The following is an 18,523-nucleotide window of genomic DNA, read 5'->3' on the forward strand; positions in this document are numbered from 1 at the left end:
GAAGGAGCTGAAAATATTAGAATGTTTTCCAAGATGAAGGATTTCAGCCAAAAGGTTAAACATTCTCCTTTGAGCAAAGAAGGTGGAAAGAGATTTGATAAGATATACAATATAATTATTGGCTTAGCTGGGATAGATAGAGGGAAGTTTTTCCCACTAGCTCATGGTTCATGGACATTGAGTCACAGATTTAAATTTTGGGTAAAAGGTGCAAGGGGGCCTTGATTTTTTTTGTTTTACCATAGGAGATGTGATAATCTGGAATTCACTGCATGTAAGAGTGATAGAAACAGAGTATATGAGGGTTTTAAAAAGGGAAATGGATAAGCACTGAGTATAAGTAATTTGCAGGACAATGGGGAATGATAAGGACAGATCTAGTGGGCCAAATGTCCTCCTCTCAACCTTAACAGTTCTGTAATTTTATCACTGACAGATAACACATTATTATATCCTGAAATGGCTTGATATGTTTTTTTTAAAGCAAGAGGATAAGAGGATATTCATTAAAAAAAAAATGAGTTGCTTCAAGATGGATTGAGGATATCAGGAAATCTTTGCCAGTTTTAGAACATTCAGATAATGTTTATGAAATTTGGAATAGTTGGCTTGATCTTTTGTTAAGACAGCAACAATTACATCAAATATGCATCACTAACACTACTCTCAGAAAATGACTCAAATGTGTGCTGCTTAAAACAAAAATTAGATGGCATTTCACAACATAAATCTGAATTAGTCAATTGTTCACATGATTACACAGTGTCCTGGAAATTAAATCTTATGTTAATGTTTAAATTTCATTGACTTTGGACAATAAACATACAACTAAGCCACTCTCTTGACTGACTAAATTAAATTAAATCTGGAACAAAGAAATATATGAAGACACTGCATATAGAGCTGGTTTGTGAAAGTGATCCCAAATTTCTATTGAGCAAGTTAAAGTCTTCCCTGAAACTATGTTCCTCAGTTGTGAATTAGTCAGGGGACTTACATCAAGGGACTATGCCAAACATGAAGCACACATTTACAAAAATTCTACATTTATCCCATTTATTCCCCCCATATTCTCATTAACTGCCCCCTCCCCACCCCTGAGTATACTACTCACCCATACACTTGGGGGAAGTTACACAGGGCAATTAATTTAGCATCTGCACATTTTTGGAATGTGGGAAGAAACACGTAGTGGCAGGAAGAATGTACAAATTCCGTACAAACAGTACCAGAGGTCAGGACAGAACCTGGGTTGCTGGAACTATGAAATTGCAGTTGTACTAGCTGTACCTCTGTGCCATCCAGTTAATGAGAACTGACAACAATAACAGTTTTAATAAAGCAACTACAATAACATTGGTTGTGAGAATAGTATCTCAATCAATCTGAAAGATAATCTTAGATTGGCTGAGTGAATGACTTTTCAGTTGCCATTGATAGAAAAATATTCAACCTCACTCTGACACCTTGCTAATAAATTGGTGAGCAGGAGCTTTTCTCCTGCTCTGTGAATCGATAATAGGCTTGCAGATGCTGCTTTCAAGCTTTCCAGCATTGGGAGGCTCCTGAGCTACAATGGGGCTTGTTGATGGTTTAAAATATTAGACTCATAGAATCGTAGAGTTATGCAGCATGGAAACAGACCCTTTGGCCCAACTCTTCCATGCCGACCAAGTTGCCTACCTGAGCTAGTCCCATTTGGCTGCATTTGGGCTACATACCTCGAAACTTTTCCTATCCATGGATATGTCTCAATGTCTTTTAAATGTTGTAACCTCTATCACTTCATCTGGCAGCTCGTTCCATGTACCCACCACCTTCTGTGTGAAAAAAATTACCCCTCAGGTCACCTTTAAATCTTTTCCCTCTTACCTTAAACCTATGTCTTCTAGTTTTAGACTCTGAAAAAGACTGCGACCATTCACCTTATGATTTTATAAACCTCTACAAGGTCACCCCTCAGCCTCCTATGCTCCAGAGAAAAAAGCCCCAGCCTATCCAGTCTCTCCTTATAACTCTAACCCTCCAGTTCTGGTAACATTCTTGCAAAACTTTTCTGCACCATTTCCAGCTAAAGGACATCCTCCCGACAGCCAGGCAACCAGAACCGCGCACAATGCTCTAAGTGCGGTCTCACCAAGGTCTTGTACAGCTGTAACATGATATCCCAACTCTTCTACTCAATGCCCTGACCAACAAAGGCAAGCATGCCTAATGCCTTCTTCACCACCCTGTCTACCTGTGTCACCACTTTCAGGGAACTATGTACTTGTACTTATAGGTCTCTGTTCCACAACACTCTCTAGGGCCCTGTTATTCACTGTGCAAGACCTGCCCTGGTTTAACTTGCATAAATGCAACACTTCACAAATCAGAGTTAAATTCCTTGGCCCACTTTCCCCGTTGACCTAAATCTTGTTGTAATCTTAAATAATCTCCTTCACTGTCCACTACACCACCAATTTTAGTGTCATCTGCAAACTTACTAACCATACCAAATATGTTCTCATCCAAATCATTAATGTAGAGTTAATATAGATGACAAACAACTATGGACCCAGCACTAACCCCTGTGGCAAACCACTGGTCACAGGCCTCCAATCTGAAAAACAACCCTTCACTACCACCCTCTGACTTGTATCAATATTAGGGAAGTTAAACTCACCTACTGCTACAACTATATTACTCTTGCAGCTATCCCTACATATTTGGTCCTCTAATTCCTGCTGTCTATTGGGAGGTAGGTGAGGGATGGGGGGCGGGGGGGCGGCTATACTACAATCCCATCAAAGTGATCATCCTTTTCTTATTTCTAAGATCCAACCATAGAGCCTCAGTTGGATGATACTCTATGAATATCCTCTCTAAGTACTGCCTAGTCAAAAACATAACTCCCCCTCCTTTCTTACCTCCACCTCTATCATGCCTGTAGCATCTGTACCCCTGAACATTGAGCTGACAGTCCTCCCATCCCTCAACCATATTTATGTAATAGCTATAATATCCCAATCCCATGCACCTATCCATGCCCTGAGTTCATCTGCCTTACCTGTCAGGCTTCCTGCATTAAAGTTTAATGTAGTCCAATCTATCAGACCTTCCTCACTCCCTGTCCTGCTTACTGAACTTACTTGCTTTAACTTCCATAATTGCCTCATCTTTTTCATCTGCCACAATACTGCTTTGGGTCCCACTCCCCTGCTAGACTAGTTTAAGATAAGATAAGATCTTTATTAGTCACATGTACATCGAAACACACAGTGAAATACATCTTTTGCGTAGTGATTTTGGGGTGCAGCCCGCAAGCATCGCCAAGCTTCCAGTGCCAACATAACATGCCCATAACTTCCTAACCCGTACGTCTTTGGAATGTGGGAGGAAACCGGAGCACCCGGAGGAAATCCACACAGACACGGGGAGAACGTACAAACTCCTTACAGACAGTGGCCGGATTTGAACCTGGGTCACTGGCGCTGTAAAGCATTGTGCTAACCACTATGCTACCATGCCGCCCCTAAGTTTAAGCCCACCCAAGTAGCACTAGCAAATCTCCCCGCCAGGATGTTGCTCCTCCTCCAGCTCAGGCACAACCCTTCGGGGAGTTCAACCCGGAAAAATGTGAAGTTATACACTTCGGGAGATCGAATTTGAAGACAGAATACAAGGTTAATGGCAGGACTCTTAGCAGTGTGTAGGAACAGAGGGATCTTGGGGTCCACGTCCATAGATCCCTCAAGGTTGCCACGCAGGTCGATAGGGTTGTTAAGAAGTTGTATGGTGTGTTGGCCTTCATTAGTTGGGGTATTGATTTCAAGAGCCATGAGGTAACGTTGCAGCTCTGTAGAACTTTGATTAGACTACACTTGGAGTATTGTGTTCAGTTCTGGTCTCCTCAGTATAGGAGGGATGTAGAAGCTTTAAAGAGGGTGCAGAGGAGATTTACCAGGATGTTGCCTGGATTGGAGAGCATGTCTTATGAGGATAGGTTGAGTGAGCTAGGGCTTTTCTCTTTGGAGAGAAGGAGGATGAGAGGTGACTTGATAGAGGTGTACAAGATGATAAGAGGCATAGATGGAGTGGACAGTCAGAAAATTTTTTCCAGGGCGACAATGGCTAACACGAGGGGACATAATTTTAAGGTGATTGGAGGAAGATATAAGGGGGATGTCAGGGGTAAGTTTTTTTACACAGAGAGTGGTGGGTGCGTGGAATGCACAGCTGGCAGAGGTTGTGGGGGCAGATACATTAGGGACATTTAAGAGACTCTTAGATAGACACATGAATGATAGAGAAATGGGGGGTTATGTGGGAGGGAAGGGTTAGATAGAACTTCGAGCAGGATAAGATGTCAGCACAACATTGTGGGCCGAAGAGCCTGTACTGTGCAGTAATGTTCTATGTTCTATGACTTGTATCGGTCACCCCTGCCCCAGTAGAGATCCCTATGGTCCACGAACCTGAATCCCTCTTTCCTGCACCAACTCCTCAGCCACTCATTCATCTGCCCTATCCTTCAATTCCTACCCTCACTCATGGGTGGCATTGGGAGGAGTTTAGAGATTATAATTCTTGAAGCCCAGCTATTTAACCTTCTGCCTAATTCCCTATATTCACTCTGTAGGGCCTCATCCCTTTTGCTCCTGTTGTACACATTGGTTGGTACCAGGAGGCAACACACCACCCTTGGGTCTTGATTGTGGCCACAGAATCTCTTGTCTGCCCCCCTAACTATCAAGTCTCCTATCACTGCAGCTCTCCTTGCCTCCACCCTCCTCCTCTGCTGTGCATCACAACCAGTCATGTTGCCACCAACCTGGCTGATGCTGCTTCTCTGAATGGCCATTCACCACCCTCCACCCTGCACAACAGTATCCAAAACATTTTACTTGTTAGCGAGGGGAATGCTCACAGGAGAATCCTGCATTCTCTGCCTACTCTCTACTCTCTCTGCCTTTCCTGGTGGTCACACAACTATCTGATGCCCGTACCTTCGGTGTGTCCACCTCATTAAAGCTCTTGTCTAGGATTCTCTCAGCATCCTGTCTGTTCCTGAGTGAGTCCAAATGCAGCTCCAGCCATTCAATGTGGTCAGTCAGGAGATGCAGCTGGACACACTTTCCACAGGTATAGTCACCAGGGGCACTGGAAGTTTCCCTGATCTGCCACGTTCTGTAGGTGGAGCATATGACTGCCCTAGCTACCATCTCAAAACCATCAAGACTACAGTAGAAAGGCAAAGGTCTTACCCTAACTTACAACTGCATAGCCTCCTTACTGAGGCCTCTCGAGATACAGCCTCAGCGCTTCAAACATTAAAAACAGCCACTCTCACAATTGTCACTCCAAGAAGGCAGTTCCACAAGAGCTCAGCTCCTTTTAGGCCTTCTCACTGCAATCCATTCGCAAGGACTGCGAGGACCAAAATGCTGTAAGGCCTGACCTTGCACAGCGCCTTTTAAATCTTCACATTTGGATCCCCGCTGCAGGAGTGTCAGGATCAAGAAGTTTCCCATTCTAGGAATATTACCAGAAATCTTTCTACCTCTGTATTGTCCTCTCAGATTCTCTCCTTAACTTGGAGACAAGGAGAGCTGCGGTGATATGAGACTTGATAGTTAGGGGGACCCACTGCTTGATTATGGTTCTGCCATTTAACTCCCTTTGCCAGTACCTGATTTTATTCCACAAGCCATTTTGAAATATGACCTTGAACCTTATTCTCTACCTGCACTGCACTTTCTCTGTAACTGTAACACTTTATTCTGCATTCTGTTATTGTTTTACCTTGTACTACCTCAATAACGAATGTAATGAATTGATCTGTATGAACGGTCTGGAGGACAAGTTTTTCACTGTACCTCGGTACATGTGACAATAATAAACCAATTTACCAATTTATTATTATCACACTGAATTAATTGGACCATCTTGTACATTCATTTGGCACACCTGATTTTCAATTTCCAGTGAATCACTTGGAATAATTTTGCATGCCTTACAAAGGACAGTGTTCCCAAAAAAACTATATTTTTCTTCCTATATTGTTTCTGTAGGATGGCAGATGAATAAATTGGCCTGCTTTTATTTTAACCATGAACTACTGACAAAGACTTATGAACAAACAGCTGCTGTTTCGCTGCTGCTATTTGCATAGAATTTCTATCGGGACTAATGCATTGCCATCCTTCCAGTGTGTACCGAAAGGACAGTGTAAGTACATTTTTTCACAGCTTGTTAAAGCATCTGCACGAGCAGCTGCTACAACACTTACTTTCATTTGTCAGATTTAACTTGCAGTACATTGCCAGACATTCAACGGTACATTCCTGTTGGATATATGTTAAAAATAGTTAATCATGTCAGGTTTTTTGGATCCAGGATGAATATGATCAGATTCAAGATCCACAAACAAAACCCAAAGTCGTAATTTTAATCCTTCACACTCAGCAAAAAACAGGGTCAGGCAGTTAAAAGTGCCCTTGCCACAAACATGCTGAAGACTCGACCTGTACTCTAAGTTTCTAATTGGTATCTGCTCTATTGAACAGGTGTAAGACAATTGGCTTGAAGAAGCAGAATCCTTCTTTAAACATTCAGACCTGACCAGGGTCCCACTGCCATTTTAACAGAAGGTTTATACAAGTGTGGCTGTGCTATCAGGTCAACCCAGTGAAAAGACAAGTCCAGGCCAGATTCTGGTATTTGTTCAATTTTCATTGTGGAGCCAGGAGATACAGAGGCAATTTTAGCAATTTAACAGGTCACTGGTGTCTGCTCCTTTGATCCCCGGAAATTATTTCCTGCAGCCTAATTTTTCCTGCCTGCAAACCAACTATCAGATCCCATAGGCTTTAGATGGGAAATTTTGAGCCTACACAGGTGAGACCAGAGATTCCAGATCTCCTGAGTCTTGCACACAGCTGATGTCCACACAGTTTGCTGCCTGCTCAGACCCTTCCTCCTTCTAATGTTTTAAATGGTGCAGATTCAATCATTTATTAAGGCACCTGTGATTTAAAAAGAAGTCCAACTGTTTCATTGCAGTTTTACTATCCATACAGAATATCCTTCGAGAATAATTTTGCTACCAAATGGACATATTTGAAAACAAATGTTCTATCTTACAGTATATTCATAAATTGACACAAGCTTCAAACTAGTAATAGAATTCCTGTCCTTAACAAAAGAAGGTGGTTACCTGAATTTGTTCCACAAGAATAAATATATCAGCATTCACCTCATTCTAATGAATTTCCTTCCTCTTCTATTTTAATGACATTAATCCAAGATGTTGCTACCTCAACTAAAATAAGGCTAAAGAAATTTCATATAAACACAAAAGGATTTTGCACACAAGTGCGCAGAATCATACTTCCTTCAAAGCAAGACCAAAGCCCTTACTACGTTTATCACATATGGAAATAAATTTTTTAAATAATGCTGAGTGACTAAAAGAAGCTTGAGAAATGAATTGATCTTGCATACAGTGAAAGCACACCAGCATCAAGATTTGTCTGAAATCCCAAGGAAAGGAGAAAAAAGTCTTCAGGTTAAATTTGATTTGTGTCAACCTTAAAGGTTCAGGGACACCTCATCAATTCTGGGTGCAATGGGTAATCACATCAACAGAAAATACACAATGATTATATGTTACTCCAGTGATGAATTAATGTTAAAAATGTAATTTAAAGTGTTTTTACATCTGACTGCATAATTGATGAAAGAAGGAGTCCAAAGGTACAACTGAATAGAATTCCCTGGCATAACTGGTAAAATAATTGCCTTTGGATGATAAAAGCCTGTAGAATATGTAACAGAGCTTTCATCTTTTGATTTGATTTTGCTTTCTTCCCCAAGGTTTTTTTTTGTAGTGAACTATGTACTTTAGATAAAATAATATAATATTGAAAGGAGGACGATTAACCAAAGCTTGGCTGGATATAGCAAGTGTATCACTGAATGCAACACCTTGTTCTCTCTATTTTGCCTTAATGATAATCCTTACAAGCAATTTTAAGAGGAACACCCAAATCGCAGGTGAGATATAGGACAAAAATGGTTAAAAGTAAATAGTGCATGACTGACATATGCCATTATCGATTTGGAACAGCCTGTGGTGAAGAAAGAAATGGTCCACAAATTTTGAATCCTCTGCTGGCTTCACAAGAATGGCATCTCTCTTAACCTCTCATGGGTTTCTTGGATTTGCTGGATTTACATTCCAAATAGCCTCATTAGCCCAGAAGAAGAAAAACAATAACTGCAGAGCCTCACTCCTTCAAATACGGTATTTTTTTAGGTGATGTTAAAACTGATGAATGTTTAAACTTGCATAATTTGTTTGACTTTACCTTCCTGCCTTCTTTTCTCTCTCTTGATCCCAGTTGATCTATGCCTCTCTGTTTCTCTTTCTCTGCTTAACTTAACATTAAATTCACCCATTCTAACTCACCCTCCTTTTCAATCCTTTCCCCTGTTTATTTTTTAGTGAGCTACATTGTTTGTTCCATCATTCATCAATGTCCCAAGTGCTTTGTTGCACTCGTTATGGAAGTAGATAATTGCACATCCAGCAATTCACAGGGCAATTCTGTTTGGCTGAAGAGGATAGGAAATGTGTGGCTATCCAGCCATTCCACGAGATGTCCTGTTCCAGCAAATTGTAGCCAATTTTCTTTTCTCACACTAGATTATTTTTGTTGCTTCTCTAGCAATGACTTCATGCTGAGGTACAGAATTGGTTTATTAATTATAGTTCTATTGCAAAAGCTTACTTGCACATTATAAGTCATTTGAGAGAAAGATTTTAACTGTGTCATATTGGATTTATTTTAATGTAAAATATACCATTCAAGCCTATCTTATTTCCAGTCTCTTATTAATAGCACCTTACACAACACGACATCTGATAATTTCACTCTGGATCAAAGTTGTGTATACTTTCTTTTAAAATTCATGCAGTTATTTACTTACATTATGACTTTCCATTTGCATTCTTTGATATTACATAACTAACCAGGACAGGAGATGAGACAGAATGATTCAGCAGTATCCAAGAAGAAAGGAAAGCATGGTTGGTACCCTTTTTCAGAATCCATTGGTTATCAGCTAGAAAATATAGCTTTGTCTAATGTTGGCATTCATTTTGAGAGGACTAGAATATTAAAAACAAGGATGTAATGCTGAGGCTTTATAAGGTGTTGGTCAGACCACCTCTGGAGTATTGTGAGCAATGTTGGGCCCCGTATCTAAGGAAGGATGTGCTGACGTTGGAGAGGGTTCAGAGGTGGTTTACAAGAATGATCCCGGGGATAAAGGGGTCAACGTAGGAGGAGTGTTTGATGGCTCTGGGCCTGTACTCACTGGAGTTTAGAAGGATGAGGGGGGATCTCATTGAAACCTACTGAATATTGAAAGGCCTGGATAGAGTGGATGTGGAGAGGATGTTTCCAGTAGTGGGAGAATCTCAGACCAGAGGGCACAGCCTCAGAATAAAATGATGTCCCTATAGAACAGAGATGAGGAGGAATTTCTTTAGCCAGAGGCTGATGAATCTCTAGAATTCATTGCCACAGATGGCTGTGGAGGCTAAGTCATTGGGTATATTTAAAGCAGAGGTTGATAGGTTCTTGATTTTTAAGGGTGTCAAAGGTTACGAGGAGAAGGCAGGAGAATGGGGTTGGGAGGGAAAAATAAATCAGCCATGATTGAATGGCAGAGCAGACTCAATGGACCGAATGGCCTTATTCTGCTCTTATGTCTTATGGTCTATCTAACTCCATGGATGTTGCCAGAGAATTTATTTTTCCCAACATTATCTAACTTCAAATTTCCAGCATCTGCAGTGTTTCACTTTTATATATAAACCAAATGATGAATGGAGGAGATTCAGTTGTGACTTCTGACATTTATTCTGTGCCATGGCATGATAATAAACAGAGCCTTATATCTATTAATCATAACAGGACATTACGTTCTTATTAACAGCAGTGGCCTCATTAGTTTTGGAATCCACTTGGGACCAATTTCCTAAAAAGAGTACACTGCCTGCAATTGCAGTCCAGACTTTCCATTGATTCAAATTTAGTTTCTTTGGATCTAGAAGGCTTATCTCCAGTCCAGAGGATCCTAGAGTTAAATGGGAAAGCTTTGGGTGTCAGCAGGGTACAATGGAGTGATGTGAATGGACCAGAATAAACCCTGCCCACAAAACTCCTCTGAAAGCCTTTGACAACCAGCGAGCCTCACCCTCATTTTTCCATTTAAATAAAAATTTGTCAGTGCTTATCTAGGATTTCGATTGTCAGAAACAATAAAAAAAACTATTATGAGGTGAAGGATTACAAAGTTATTTCTATCAATTATAGGAATTAATAGAAATAATAATTATTAATAAAATTTATAAAGAAGTATTGTTTTTAAAATTCTAAAAAACACATGTAAACACCCAAAACATTAAGCAAAACGTACTTCCCTTTCTTCGTCTCAGCCTCATAATGACCATTCAGATGGGCACACAAATCCTGCATCAGGTCCCCTGCTCCACTGCTGGGGAAACTCAGTCATCACCTGCAACACCACTGAACACCTTGCGAAGTCCTGCTGGGGAATCGGCAACAGAGCTTGGGCAGAAAGTTTATTGCTTTCATGTGGAAATCCTGAAGCTTATTCCACGTGGAACTTCCAACAAAACCCAGCAAAACCTGAGCCACTAACATATTTTGGTTATTGAAGAGTCAAAAACGATGCATGTGGAAATGTTGGCATGACAAGAATAAAAAAATCAATGTGATTGTCAAAGATCTTTAATTTTAAATGATGCCTGTCATCAAATAATCTTTGTCAGCATTCACATTTTGAACTACAAAGCAAGGCTGGTATTATAACTGCATGGCAACTGAAGATGAAAGGATGTGCTTGGAACACTTTACATACTTTATCATTTTAATTTAAACAGCAATCCACAGAATTAAATATATTTTGCTAAGGAAAATGGTAATTATCTTTAACTTACAATAGATGTATTATTGCAGTTAAGAAAAGTGTGGCTTATTAGCAAGAAACATATTTAATTTGTTCAAACTACTTTCTCTCAGAGCAACTGCTGTTGTAAACAAAAAAAAGAGTGAAAAAGAAAACTACTGGAGGAACTCAGCGGGTCAGGCAGCATCTGTGGAGGGTAACCAACATTTTGGGTCGATGCCCTGCATCAGGGCTGAGAGTGTGAAGGGGAGGTAGCCTATATAAGAAAGACATGATGGAATCTGATAACAAATGAAGGTGATGAGTGGAACCAGATAAGGAAGGTGTGGTGGGTAGATGGGAACAGTAGTGGAAGGGGACAGGGGACACAGTGGGTTGAGCATGTGAGTAATGGGCAGATGAAATCAGCTGGATGAGGGAAAAGAAACTGTCTAACAGGGTGTGAGAGGGGTGCTGCTGGAAAGAATGGGGTCTGCAAGAGGACCTGGTCGGATCAGAAAGAGACAGCAAAGAACAGAAGGGGTGCAGGTTACCTTAAATTGTAGAATTCAATGTTCATGCCATCAGGTTGTAGACTATCCAGGCGGAATATAAAATGCTGTCATTTAGTTTGCATTTGGCCTCACCCTGGCAGTGGGAGAGGCCAAGGGAAAACAGGTCAGTGTGAGGTTGAGGAGGGGTGTTAAGGTGGCTTGAGATGGCTATAAAAATATACCTTGCATTTGACACAAATATTTTTGATCTCCAGGAAATAACCTACAGTTATTCAGTGTACCAAGTCACAGCAAAAGGTAAAGGGCTATAGTTATGTCAATGTCAGGAATGCTACTGGGGATACAGAGCAACAAACAAAGTGCTGGAGGAACTCAACAAGTCAGGCAGCATCCATGGAGGGAAATGGACAGTCAACATTTCAGGTCAAGACCCTTCATCTGGACTGAACTGGAGTGGTCTAGTACTGAGCATTCAAAGCATCATCCAAGATCAACAATGCAAAAGACCTCTTTGCAGGAGAGAACATATAATTTATCTTTCTCTTTCAGTTTGAGGGAGAGAAAATTGGGTCCAAGACTACTATTACAAATTTAAGAAGAACAACTATGAAGACATGAAAGACATCCAGCTAAAGTGATCAGTCAGGTGAAATACAGTGGCAGACATTTAAAGGGATCTTTCAGAATAAACAGAATAGATACAGTCCAAATAGAAAGAAATTCCAAAAGAATGATCCACCATTTGTGTTTAACTGAAACAAGATAATATCAGACTCAAAGAGAAAGCATAGGTTGGGTGGAAGGTCAAAAGATTGGGCAGATTATTAAAAAGGCAACTAGAAGCTTAATAAGGAAGGGATACATAGAATTAGCAATAAAGCTAGCCAGAAATATAAAACAGATAATAAGAGTTTCTAGACTTATTTAAAAAGGAGAAGAGTTAACAAGGTCAGAGTTCGTCCAATAGAAAGTAATTGTGGGAAATTGGCAATGGGAAAAAGAGATAGTAGATGAATTAGACAGATATTTCACATTAATCTTTACTATGGAGAATACAGGTAACAACCCAGAAATAGTGTAAAATTGGAAATTGGGAGGAACTCAGGAAAATTACAATCATCAGGGAAGTGGTACTGAGAAAAAAGTTGGAAGTGCAGCTGACAAGTCTTCAGGTGGTGGTGGACTTCATCCTAGTGCCTTAAAAGAAATGGCTACTGAGATATTTGATGCATTAGCTTTAATTTTCCTAAATTCGCTCAATTCAAATTTGTAAAAAGGTTAGTTTACAAGGACTTCAATTAATTAGGAAGGCTAACAGCATGTTATAACTTATTTCCAGGGGAATTCAATACAAAAGTAGGGAGGTTATGCTTCAATTATAGAGGGTCTTGGTGAGACCACACTGTGTGCATCATTAATCTCCTTATTTAAGGAAGGAGGTAAATGCATTGAAAGTAGTTCGGAGGAGGTTTACTGAACTTATACCTAGGTTGGGCATGTTGTCTTTCGAGGAAATATTGGAAGGGCTAGGGTGTATTTACTGAGTTTAGGAAAGTCAGAGGAGGATTGATTGTACCATTGAGGATCCTGAAGGGTGTTGACAGGACAGAGTGGATGTGGGAAAGATATTTTTTCTTGTCAGGAAGCCTAGAACAAAAGTTACTGCTTCAAAATAAGGCATTACCCATTTAAGTCAGAATTGATGCAGATTTATTTTCTCAGAAGATTGTGAGTCTTTGTAACTCTTTTCCTCGAAGGGCAGTGGATGCAGAACCTGTGAATACTTCTCAGGCAGATAGATACTTGATAAGCAAGGGGGTGAAGGGTTAATATGCATGGTCATAAGTGCGACAATCAGATCAGCTATGATCTTATTAAATGCTGGAACACCTTCAGGAGCCGAGCGATCTACTCCTGCAATTAATTCCAACGTTTGTACATCCTTGTCTTCTCCATGATAGTGTTGGAGCAGCAGAAATTCATCTCAGCTCAGTTACGGTCATTGGGAAGTTTATCTCCAGGTGCAGGATTACATCTCTTGTGTCTCCATTCTTAAAAGCCTGCCTTTTAAAAATAGAGACACAAGAGGCTGCAGATGCTGGAATCTGGAGCAACACACAAGATGCTGGAGGAACTCAGTAGGTCAGGCAATGTCTATAGGTGTTCCTCCAGCAACTTGTGTGTTTCCTTTTAAGAATCTTGTAATTGTTCCTAAAATAGTTCTGCGTGCAACTATGGCAGTGATCTCAGACTGCTTCCATCACAGAGTAAGGGCAATTTACAAAAGTCAACTCTGTCTTTATGGTTAAGGTCATGAATAAATCAAGCTCTGACAGTCAACTTACTCTGTAGTGGGTTTCAATCAGACCTTAAAAAGAGATATCAATACAGCTATATTAGCAAAGAAAAATTCAAGTTAGATTACAATATTTATTTTTCCTGTGATATTTAGCTTGGCTTATGAGGTTCATGTTGTGAAATATGACAGTAATAACCTGAACATTATAATTGTGTTAAAACTTGTACTTTTCAACAGGTTAACTGGATAATACAGAAACTAAATAGGCACTTTCCCATTGAATGTTTCTGATTAATGATTCATCAGATAAACAGAAATATATATTAAATAATCAAAGCCTGATCATTAAATAAATAGATGTAAAGATTATTGCTCCTAATTAAGCAGCAATGTTTCCAAAGGCACTTTCCTCCCACACATGGTAACATTGGCATGAATGTCGCATCTCAATTTTCCTTAAAATGAACAACATTCTTTAAAATCTTTCTTATTACTGCTGAGTGACCCAACCGCAGTACTAATATCTCAAAAAGACAAAGAACTGGCTGGAGTGTGGACAGAACAGAAGCTGAGAGTTTTGAGAGCAAAAGGAAATGTTAAATAGATAAACAGAGATAGACAGAGAGATAGAGAGAGAGAGAGAGAATATATACAAGTTGAAAGCAAATGCATCAACAGGGAGATCTGGAATTAAACAAAGAGGATCACTTGGGGACTAAAGGAGCACACATAATTATGCAGGTTGAAGGTACAGTTGTGATACTGAATTAATATCTTAGTTATTTCAAATGTGGTTTCTATGCAGATACATTTGGAATAATTATTAGATGACACACCTCATAATTCAATCATTATCATTGTTGGAAAGGATACAGCAGTGATTCACCAAAATTATATAAAATGCAAAAGAATTACATTTTCAAGACATTGTGTTACTTTGGTTTATATTCCCTTAAACTTTAAGGGTTGCAGGTCAGTCTAATGGAGGTATTTAAAATGGTAAGGGATTCATTAAGGTGGATGCAGAGAACGTATTTAATCTAATAAGAAAAACCAAGGCAAAAAGAGCTGAATGTTAAAATCAGAGTTAGATCATTCAGAAGTGAGATCGGGAAAGTATTTCTTCACCAGAAAGCAGCGGTTGAGAATGCTGGTTGAAATCTTCAAGACAATGGATTTAAGTTTCTGAAGGAATTACAGGATATGGATTAAAGGTGAGGCACAGATCAGTCATGATTTAGATAAATGGAGGAATAGCGAGAGCTTGAAAGGCTTATGTTTGTTCCCATATTCAGCAGAAAGGACCTGTCTGCAACCTCTATATTTGAGAAGAACCTGAGCAGCAATGTTGTGGGATTGTCGTGTCCTCCAAGTTAGACATCACCATCTTTCACCATCAATGAGATAACATTTCCAAGCGCCATTCTGAAAGTATCACAACCAACATAAGTATGACTGCCCATCAGCACCTTCTCAAGGCGTTGGCATTAAATGAAGTTTTGTCAGCATCATCCACATTACTTAACGTATCAGATCCCTTCAAATCCCAAGGAACAAGTCACATGTAAACTGTGTTACTTACATTTTTCATCACTTATGTGCTCTGTGCTTCATGAAATTATTCAATAAAATCCCACAATGTGAGGTAATGTTTATTTGATTTGTTTCCATAGTACCACTGGACAACTTGCTATCATTTTTGTTTTCACTCATCAGAAAGTGTCATTGTTAAAATTACAGATCTGCCATTTCTTATGAAATTTACTGTCAGTGAAGCCAGTTGATTTATTGGTTTTGGCTTCATATAATGACAGCACGTTCAATGGATAAGAATTGGAGTCATTCACTGAAGATCACTCCAACTAGACACAATATCAAAGAGTACTATACTCACCAGAATTATCCCACAGGAAAATATTCAATTATCTGAATATTTCATATCCAAGTAAATCTGTAACAAAAAGTAAAATGTAGATTAATAATAATGATTTTATTGTCTACAATGGTTAGATATCATCACTGCATCATGTTGATAGTCAACTATTCCAGTCTCCAAAGGTTGAGCACATAATAGACCACACTGCAAGGGTACAGGATTGATACGTACCCTTCTGAACTTATTATCACCAAATTATTTCTTTCTATTAAAAAAAACCTTGTGTCTATAATCACATTGCATAAAAATATCTTGAAGTGGCAAGGACACTCATTTGAAATTGTGAGGAACATTATGGCTTTAATGGATGCTATTTACAAATGAGATATAAAAATATACATTTAATTTACATGAGAATTCTAGAATATTAACCTGTAACAGTAAAGCGGTAGAAGTAAAAGCTAGATTTCTGTAGGCAAATCTGAGGTTGAGATTGATGGAATATTAAACTGAAGCACAATCATCTACATTGCTAAGTTGATGTCTGTCACATGAACAGCTCTCTTCTGTTTTAAGAGCCAAGTAAAATTAAGATTAATGCATTCAAGTAAAGCACAACTTGGTGAAGTGAGACTTCTGCCATTTACCAAAGCACTGGCAATGAATGTGCATTTGTCCAAAACACCTAGTATTGCACTGGGAAGTGGTGGGGATCCATAGTTTAGTTTTTGTTTCAAGAGTTTCTGTTTTCATAAACCAACCACTGAAAAGAACACATAGTGAAGAGATAAATGTGTTGACCTCCATGCAAATAGCATAAAGTCTGCTGCAACGAAACTGCTTCCCTAATCAGATACATCACTTGCAGTGAGCCAACCTCAAAGATTTAAACGATCTTTGCCTGAAATCAGGGGTACAGCTTAATGGCGTTGAAAATTCCAAGGTGCAGTAAATAAAGGTGATTTGTCAGTTTTGTGCTAGGCACTAGAAAAACAATTCAACTTTGGCAACACTATAAAAGGAGGGGGCCAGTTACAGCTGACTAACTGGTACACAGAACAGAGTCAATCTGCGATCCTCCTATTTTTGCACTCCTAACATCAGCTTTTACATTCACTACATCACCTGGTGATTAAGGCTGAAATATGATAAGGTGTCAACTGCAAAATTAGCATTCTCATTACACTACCCAGTATCAAAATGACTGAATCAGAAGTTCCTAAATTTTATTTTGCAGAGAGAATTGTATTTTTTTCTGCACCATCCTGCTCCATTTTCTACCCTAATTCCCTTTGTAAACATAGATTACAAATAATTTGTTTTAATTATTGTGCCTTTCTTCAAACTTTACCACATCCCCAAAGGGAGATCAATCCCCAAATTTAAAAATTTAAGCATCAAGTCAATGGAAATGAAGGAAAATTAGAAACACTTGAAAGACTTCGCAGGTCAGGCATTTTCTGTGGAAAGAGAAGCAGAGGCAACACTTTGGGTCAATAGACGTTGGCTTCAGATTTCCAACAGTTGCAATTGTTTTGCTTTTCAATGGAAATTCTAACTGGCCAGTTTCAATAATAAGAACCTGAACTACAGCCCTGGTTTCTTGGCCAAGCAGTAGTTTGAAAGTTTGGCATCATAGTTTCTTTTTCTAATTTGGAAAGATTGCTCTCACCAAGCTGCTTATTATTCTGATCCTACTGAAGACAACTGAATAACAAGATTAACAATATTCCTAATGTTGTGTTAAAAATTGTAACAGAACAAAAGAAAATCACTTTTGCATATTATCAAAAGACAATCAGTACCTAATTTGTTCACGTCATATCTGTAAGATGGATTTTATAAACGATTCAAGCTATATAGCATCACTTGAACCACTTGAGAGTGTTAAATCTTTATATGTTTCAAACTAAGCAATGTTCTATTTATTACAGTGGCAGACATTTGATTCAGAAAGTGCATTTCATGTTTTGTTACTAAGGTGATAGCCATAATCAATGAATGAGGTTTCTGGCAGAGCAGTAAGGCAGACTCCCCTGCCTTGTTATTATCATAAATTGGAATTTTTTTCACAGTCTGGTGATTTTATTTTACGTAGCTGAGAATCTGAAAGAGAAAAAGAGCATTTGCCCCAAAAAGCCCACATTCCTACCATACAGTCTAGAACATTTCTCATTTTCTCATATTGATTGATTTTCTTTGCTTCTAAGGCCTTTTTGATTGGGATGACTTTAACCAACACCCTCAGCATGATATCTATTGGGTCAAATCAGAATGCCTGCCTTTAGCAGTCCTACTGATTTCATTCTTCAATTTATTACACATAATCCTGTCAGTTTCTTCCTGGGTAGACTATATTGAAATATTTTTCCCTATTTTAGCAGCGTGCAAGGGGATGATACATTTTAAATATTCAATCATGTACCCAGAGAGTCAGCACTCCCAAATTAATCTGGGTGAGGAATCAGGTCCCCCCAGATTTAACCACTCACCTACATACCCGGGGCAATTTACAGTAGCCAATTAACCTACCAACACACACTTCGATGGGATGTGGAAGGAAACCAGAGCACCCCACAGTAAACCCATGTGGTCACAGGGTGAACGTGCAAACTCTGCACAGACAAAACCAGAGGTCAGGGTTGAACCTACCCATGTTACCCTAATAGGAATGCATTTTCCACAATAACAAGGGCTTTGTCTTGTTTCAGAAGGTGCTTACGTCAAAAGCTTTTGCCATTTCAATATATTTTGCAACTGAAGAAAAGCATCTTTTTAAATTCCAGAACCAATCAAGATAACATGCAGTGGGGTCATGTTAAAAGAGGCATTCCTGATGTACACAACAGCATTGCAGAGAACAGAATGCAA

At 39.2% G+C, this 18,523-nt stretch overlaps 1 protein-coding gene across 1 annotated transcript in view; it reads right to left on the minus strand.

Moving 5' to 3' along the window:
- tenm4 (teneurin transmembrane protein 4) overlaps nucleotides 1-18,523 on the minus strand; it is a 1,444,950-nt gene that overhangs the window by 1,122,012 nt on the left and 304,415 nt on the right. The window contains 1 exon segment of the mRNA XM_052026216.1: nucleotides 15,671-15,727. The gene's annotated coding sequence lies outside the window, so the exon portion shown is untranslated.

This window comes from Pristis pectinata, chromosome 11 (genome assembly GCF_009764475.1).
Source record: "Pristis pectinata isolate sPriPec2 chromosome 11, sPriPec2.1.pri, whole genome shotgun sequence".
Taxonomy (NCBI): Eukaryota; Metazoa; Chordata; class Chondrichthyes; order Rhinopristiformes; family Pristidae; genus Pristis; species Pristis pectinata.